Source organism: Eptesicus fuscus, chromosome 1, assembly GCF_027574615.1.
Source record: "Eptesicus fuscus isolate TK198812 chromosome 1, DD_ASM_mEF_20220401, whole genome shotgun sequence".
NCBI classification, from domain to species: domain Eukaryota; kingdom Metazoa; phylum Chordata; class Mammalia; order Chiroptera; family Vespertilionidae; genus Eptesicus; species Eptesicus fuscus.
In genome coordinates this window covers 121,101,522-121,109,603 of record NC_072473.1, presented here as the reverse complement: position 1 = coordinate 121,109,603, position 8,082 = coordinate 121,101,522, and the positions used below count along the sequence as shown (strand labels likewise).

The 8,082-nt window shown below is 38.8% G+C and overlaps 1 non-coding gene across 1 annotated transcript; it reads right to left on the bottom strand.

Annotated features, from left to right (window-relative positions):
- Positions 1-7,702: 7,702 nt before the first annotated feature.
- On the bottom strand, positions 7,703-7,807 carry LOC114227944 (U6 spliceosomal RNA). The gene has a single exon (XR_003614031.1). It is a non-coding gene; the product is annotated as a U6 spliceosomal RNA (small nuclear RNA).
- Positions 7,808-8,082: the final 275 nt, after the last annotated feature.

The following is an 8,082-nucleotide window of genomic DNA, read 5'->3' as shown; positions in this document are numbered from 1 at the left end:
CAAGGGGGGCAGCACCATGGCCTGCTTAGGGGTGTATGGGTCCATCGGGGGTGGATGAGGCCCTGCAAGCAGTGCCAGACACCACCCACAAGGTACCAGTCCATTGGTAGGAGAGGCGGTGGGGTGGGCAGCGCCAGACGGCACAGGAGGGGTCCGGGTCAATCGCAGGCCCCAGGAGGGGCAGTGGCCTACCTAGCTGCTCCTGGGGGTCCCTGGGAAGATGGCGGCTCTGGGGAGGCAAGGCCAGACCTGCCTAGCTGCTCCCGGGGGTCCCTGGGAGCAGCGCCACCCCGGGGAGGTGAGGCCAGAACCGCCTAGCTGCTCCTGGGGGTCCCTGGGACAATCGTGGCCCCGGGGAGGCGAGGCCGGACCTGCCTAGCCGCTCCCAGGGGTCCCTGGGAACAGCGCCGCCCTGGGGAGGCAAGGCCGGACCCACCTAGCCCCAGGGAGGCGAGGCCAACCCGCTTAGCAGCTCCCGGGGGTCCCTGGGAACATTGCAGACATGGGGTTGCTGAGACACAGACCTGTCCTCTGGCCACAGATTCATAGCTTCATGGAGATTGAGGGAAGGGATCTGCCTCATCTGTAGAGAGACAGAGGTTCTGCAGTGGCCCCAAGACGCGGGTGGGCCCACCCAGGGATCAAGGGGTATGGAAGGACTCCCGGGCAGAGGGGCAAGGACCCTCACCCCTGAGGCGGGGGTTTAGAGGTGGTGCCACCTCAGTGGAGGGGTGCTGCACTGCAGGGTACTGAACTGACTGATGTGATTCAGAGAAGCTCCCAGTGCTAACGGGCCTCGCTCAGGTGGCCTTCAACTTCAGAGGCAGTGACTCCTGCTCCCACCTTGACCCAAAAGCAAGCTCGCTACACCCTGCCCCATAGCAGAGCATGCCTAGGCAGTGAGTGGGAAGCCTTCCACCTGCTTCGGAGAAGGGGGGGGGCAGTAAAGAATGTGGGGAGAGAAAAGAATGTGGAGCATCCGCAATGAAGAGGTGCTCGAGAAAGAGGCTCGGAAGCCTGACTGGAAGGTTTGTTCTGTTTGCTGGGCGGCTGCCTCTTAGGAAGCACAAAGAGCATGGCTCTGAGGGCTTCCTGTGTGCTGAGTCAAGTTCCATAGCCAACTGGAATTGGCCTCAGTTTCCTGGTCTGTAAAATTCATGAAGCATGTCCCAGTGCCTTCACTGAGCTTTGATGGCCAATTGAGATACTATGTAAATAAAATGAGGGAAGAAGTGAGAAAGAAAAGGAAGGATGAACAACACAAAAGAAAGACTGAAAGGAACCTGTAAACCCATTGTCACTTAAATAGGGAATATAGTCAGTAGTGTTGTAATGATGGTATGATGCCAGGTGGGTACTAGAAATATCGGGGAACACTTTGTAAAGTATATGATTGTCTAACCACTATTCTGTAACTAATATAAAACCTAAAACCAATACAAAATAATGTTGAATGTAAAGAAATGAACATTGGAGTGAAATTTTTATAAATTTCAAAGTTTAAATAAAAGCTGTAAAGGAAGGAAGGGGAGAATAAAAATAGTGTTTTTCATTTTACCACTTCATTAAAAAAAACAGTTATCTTTATATGGTGCTTTTATACTTTTCTAAGTCATTATCTCATTTTAATTTCCAGGCAACTTAAAGACAAGATAATTATTCTGTCCACTATTCAAAGAAAGGAAATCTTGGTTTCTGGTCCTAATGATTCAATTGTCAAGCCCTTATTGTACCGCAGGGTTAGTAAAATTTTCTGTGCAGGGTCATATCTATACTAATAAAAGCCTTGAGGGTGATCAGGCCAGCAGGGGAGGGTATTTGGGGGCAATCAGGCCCACAGAGGAGCAGTTAGGTGTCAATCAGGCCAGCAAGGGTGCAGTTAGGGGGCAATCAGGCAGGCAGTTGAGCGGTTAGGAGCCAGTGGTCCCGGATTGTGAGAGGGATGTCCAACTGCAGGTTTAGGCCTGATCCCTGTGGAATCGGGCCTAAACCTGCAGTTGGACATCCCCCGAGGGGTCCCATATTGGAGAGGGTGCAGGCTGGGCTGAGGCACACCCTCCCCAGTGCACGAATTTCGTGCACCAGGCCTCTCGTAGGAAATAAAGCTTTAGGTGATTTTCTTTTAAATATCTATATTTTAGTTACCAGACATTTCCACTTCATCATTATGAAAATATCAGTCTGTCATAGAAAAAGTGAGCCAACCCTATTGGTATATTTTAAATTGTTTAATTAAAGAATACCAGTAATTTTACCCAGCATGTTAATTTGTTCAAGTATTTGGAGATACCCAACCTGACAGGCCCATTTCAATGAAGTGCAATTTCAAATCAGATGTTCTACAAGATTATGAGCCAGGATGATTTAGATTCATGATAAGGTTTTCCTTAACTTTTCTAGGTCAAGATGATCTCTTCCATGCCTAGCATTCAGAACTTTGCAAATGCAACAGGATTTCTGTTTAAGCACTAGAATAGATTCAAATTTTCTCTTTTAAGTAAACATTTGGCTATGCCTAAAGGCAATCTTGCAGGCAGTTCTATGTATAGGTGGGCTAACTCTGCCTCAGAAAGAATACAGGTTGGGCTTCTGAATTGTCATATAATATAACATTAGCTTAGTCTTTAGCTTATCAGACATCTAAAGTATATGACTTTCACTTTAATTAATAACTTGGGATATCAGGGTTCTAGAAACACTTCTCAGAGATCAGACTTGAATTGACTGCTGTCCAGCTGCTGACAGAAGTACAATTGAGACAACTGGTATTTGAGATTGAATTACTGTGCTATGTTAACTATCAATTCTTTTAGATTCTTGTAGTTATATTCCTATGCCAGGTTACATCACAGAATGCAATAGATTGGGTTCTGTTAGCTGAGTTTCCAGTGGAAATACTTTCACTTGAGTTACAATTTAATGGACTGCCCTTGGTTTTTATGAGTGGTCTAATAAGAAACAGCTGTTTGATTAAATATCACATGATCTCACTCATTTGTGGAATATAATGAACAGCATAAACTGATGAACAAAAAATAGATCCAGAGACATAGGAGCATCGAACAGACCAACCAACCTCAGAGGGAAGGCGAGTGCTGGAGGGCGGTGGTGCAGGTAAGAGATCAACCAAAGGACTTATATGCATGCATATAAGCATAACCTATGGACACAGACAGTTTGGGGTGAGGGCATGTGTTGCGGGGGGGGGGATTGCTGGGGAGAGGTCAATGGGGGAAAAAGAAGACATATGTAATACTTTAAACAATAAAGAAATTTTTAAAAAAGAAACAGCTGTTTGAAAAACCTTTTATTTCCTGGGGGGGAAAAACACTGTGGAAGATATTGCCAACCATGTTAATCAATAAAAACAATAGAGGATAATATAAATTATTAACTCTTATCCCTTCAACAATAATTCTTCAGATTGCCTTCTGAGAACATATAAATCAAGACAGGTTCATATTTTGAGGAAGGGAAATGTGATAGATATATTGCATCAGAAAACTACTCTGAAAGAGCAAGAGTGGTGCTTCTTTTGGTAACTTGGATGAGAATTCAACACTAGTTTTGCAGAATACTGAATACAAACTTTGGAAAATATATGAAAATTTATTGATAACTGGTAACCTGGTTTCTTCATGTAGTATTACAGTGTGAGTTTTATAAGCATTTTGGTAGGTATAATTTATACTACTTGAATAACTTTGCTAGAGACAAATGCCTCATAATAGGCCATTTTATTTTACAAGTCCATGGAATGCCATTGACATTGTTGCCTGTATGAATGGTGCCCCTTTAGTTGTGTAGTGTACACTTTGCTTAGCTGTACATGGCAAACCTGACTCAGTCTGCATTGAAGTTATTATATTTTGAAAGGATAATTAAACATTGCCAATAATGTTTATTACATATCTATGAACATATGCTTGTCATATGTGTATTTGTGTGTCTCTGTGCGTGCTTGCACTCTTCTCATAAATAAGTGTCTGTTTTCACTCTTCTTGAATCTTGGTTGTCTTTGTAAGTTTTTGAACGATAGAATGAAGTAGAAGTGATGCTTTGCTACTTCTGGGAATCAGCATTCAGGGCTTGTGAAATTCCTTTTTTGATCTTTTAGACACCAGCTATTATTTTGTAAGGAAGTCTATGCTATCCTTCTCTTATAGAGGCCATATCGAGAAGCACTGGGAGATTAGACACCCTATGGTGAGAAAGCACAGTGAAGGAGACTGAAATAACCCAGTTTAATGCAGTCATGTGAGTGATTGCATCTGATACTATGTGGAGAAGAATAACTATGGAGTCAATCTATAGACTTGCAAGAAATAACAAATCATTGTTGGTTTTAAATTATTGGGTTTTGTATTGCTTATTAAACAACAATAGATAGCTAAATAGAAATGAGGTGTTTCTGTAACAAAAATGTAACATAGTTGTCTTTGAGACTAGGTGACTGGAAGAGTACTGAGGACATTGTTACTTATTAAAGGTTTATAGAGCAGTGAGGAAACTGCTATTAGGGCCTGGAAGTGGGGGTTATGTGTTATATATTGGTGTTACATTGACAAAATTGTCACCTGTGATAACTTGAAATGTAGACAAAATACCTAACAAACACTTACAACTTGTTAAGGTGATAGCCAGGACATCAAATTATCAAAAATTCAAAAGTGTCAATTGGTTTCTTTAATCTGTCTGTGATAAAATATGAGATGAGAGACATGAGCTAAAATTCAATTTTCAAGAATAATGTGGAGTAAATAGTTCCAATATAAGACTTACTTGTTTGGAAAATAAAACTTCTTTTTTTTTTCTCATTTGCAGCCTTTCAGCTGGAAAAATGGTTCTCAAAGTAAGGAATGGCCTCATGGAATTCATTAAAATCTGAGAATGTCTCAAGGTCAAGATCAAATCAAAATGTAGGAGGTCCTGGAGAATAAGACAATATTAAAAGAGACTCCACATAGATGAGAATCAAGGCACTCCAGCTAAATGAATGAAGCTATATGAGTGACTCAAACTGGCATAATTTGCAGTGGAAGAATACCAACCCACATAATTGTAAGTAATTTTTTTTGTTTGTTTTTAATTGCTCAGTTTTTAGAAGTTAAATCTTACATCTTGGCTATATGATGAGTAGGTTGTATTTTAATTTATTTTCTCTTTATTATTGGTTACATTTACTTATTTTTCATATCTAATTTATAGTGAAGTGTGATTTATCTCACAATACTAATAAATGTTTCAAAGGGGGAGTTGCAGGGGTAGGTGAGAGGGAAAATTTTTCAGTTTTACTATAGAAACATGCATATTGTTGGACTATTACTTTAACAAGCATTTCTACTTTGGTAAGATAAATACAAATTTAAGTGTGTTTTACAGAGGAATACACTATATATAAAATGATATTTCTTCATAGACTGGAGTGCAGGTCATGGTTTTCTATTTTTCCATGTTGAAGTGGACCACAAGCTACCATCCAGTTATTTCTCATAAAGTTCATGAATGTACTTCATCAATTCCCATACTGTTGGCCTGCCCATTAAATATTTTTTAAAAATTGAATTAATTGCCAGCACTTTAAAAATTAGGTGATTTTTCGCATAAAAGTATAGAGTATTCCCCCAAAAATGTATACGTACACTTTGAATAATTATAAAGGCAGTATTTCTTAAAATACATTTCATTTTCAAAATTGAGCTATTAGCTGTGCATACATTTTGGGGGGATACCCTGTATATGGTAGATAAACTAGATTGCACCCTAACCAGTTTGGCTCAGTGGATAGAGCGTCGGCCTGTGGACTGAAGGGTCCCAGGTTCAATTCCAGTCAAGGCCATGTACCTTGGTTGCAGGCACATCCCCCAGTATGTTTCTAACTCTCTATCCCTCTCCCTTCCTCTCTGTTAAAAATCAATAAAATATATATTAAAAAAACTAGATTGCTACTCTGCATACTTCACATACACACAAGTTTTTAATTAAGATATTAAAAATTGCACTTCTAAGTGAGCTTCCAGATATTATTGAGCTTTAGCTTTCACCAATCAGGTTAACTTAAGTGAGATTTTAAAAACAGTTTCCAGCTGCTTCTGGTGGCAAGCATGATCGTGGAGGTTATGGTTTATCTGTAGTGGTATTCCTGTCACCATTTTGTGGGAATCAAGGAGCAGGGCCAGAAGATTCATCCTTTAGTTGTTGTTGCTATTATGTTTGTTGCCAGTGTGGACCTAATTGGAAAGGCATGTCCCTGGAACTAACCATTCACAGCAGCAGTAGCTTCCTAATTGTATTGTTCTTGGAGCTGACAGTTCAACTGAAATATTCAGGATTTCCCACTTTCCTGATTGAAGTTGGCAGCTTACTTGAGGTCTGATTCTTCATTGTTCTCTTTGCAGTCATTCCTAAAGATCCACCCTCAATAAATTGCAAACACTCAGTTTTCCATATTGAGGCCCTTTAATCTATATTTAAAATAGTCTTAGTAGTTTCTATTTTCTGTAACTGACTTCTGAGTAATACACAAGGAAAACTAAGATAACTAGCAATACCTCACCATATTTTAGTTGTGGTAAAAATAGGTTGATTAGAAGGAGTAGACTCTAGTTTACCATAGCCCTCAATCCCTCAAATGGAGGTGGTCATATGTTACATACAATTTTTCCATGTATTTGTAATTTGTTTTTAATTTTTAAAAAATCCCACTTCTCTCATTTATTTTACTGTCCTGGCCCTTGTAGAGATCTGCATCTGCCATTCTTTTAATACATATCTAAAACTTGGTTGAAAAAAAGAATTTTGATGGAAAATCTCTTAAAGGATGCAAAGTATACAATTCTTTCATTTTGTAACTACTCCAAAATGTCTCAAAGTAAAAGTCGGGCCATCAGAAAACTATACACCTAACCTACATTATTTAAGCTGCTGATAGAATTAGTTTTACTGAATTAAAATTTATTATGATCTTACAAACATACATAACAAAGAACTACCCTATGAAAGTAGTTATTTTTTTAACCCTCGTTGTTGTTGGGTTTTTTTCCCAAGGTCCACCATTTCTTTTATTTATTTATTTTTTTTCTTTATTGATTAAGGTATTACATATGTGTAATCCTGGTTGTTTTGTGTCAATTGTAATGTCACCTCTATGAGGTCACAGAAAGGAAATTTTTCAAGTCAAGTTTTTTCTTAAGATCAGGTAAGAGATGATATTTTGTTTTTTACATTGGTTGTTAGAAAGGAAAAACCAAAGCCCACCTGAATGGTTAACTTCTAGTAAGTATACAAGATTTCATGCATGCACCTTGTGTATTAAACTTAATACTGGATGTCTTATTATGCAACTCTTGTTTTCTCTTTACCCATATTTATTCAGATAATTAAAAACAATCTTATTGAACAATATTTTGAAACCTATATTGAAACTCAAATTGTTTTCCACAGATGCTGCACCATTTTATATTCCAACAATCAATATATAAGAGTTTAAATTTTCCACATCCTCTCCAATAGTTTTTTTTTTCCTTTTTGTTGTCGTTGTTGTTCTTGTTACAGCCATGCTAGTGAGCGGAAATAATATCTCATTGTGGTATTGATTTGAATTTCCCAAATGACTAATAATGTTGAGGTTCTTCTCATGTACTTATTGGGCATTCCTATCATGTTTGGAATAATGTCCACTCAAGTACTTAGCCATTTTAAAAATAATATGGAATGCTTCAAGAATTTGTGTCATCCTTGTGCAGGGGCCATGCTAATCTTCTCTGTATCATTCCAATTTTAGTACATGTGCTGCTGAAGTGAGCACTTTGTCCATTTTTAAACAGAGTTATTTTTTATTGTTTAATTGAAATAGTATTATTTATATTTTTCTAGATACAAATCCCTTGTCAAATATTTGAATTGAAAATATTTTTCCCATTCTGTGGGTTGTATTTTTTTTCTACTCAGCCCATTTTCAATAGGATAATTTTTAAAAATATTTTGCAAGGGAGTAGGAGGAAAAGCTATCTTAGGGAGAAACACATTTATCCTTTCATTAAGTACTAGAGGCCCAGTGCACGAAATTTTTGCACGGAGGGG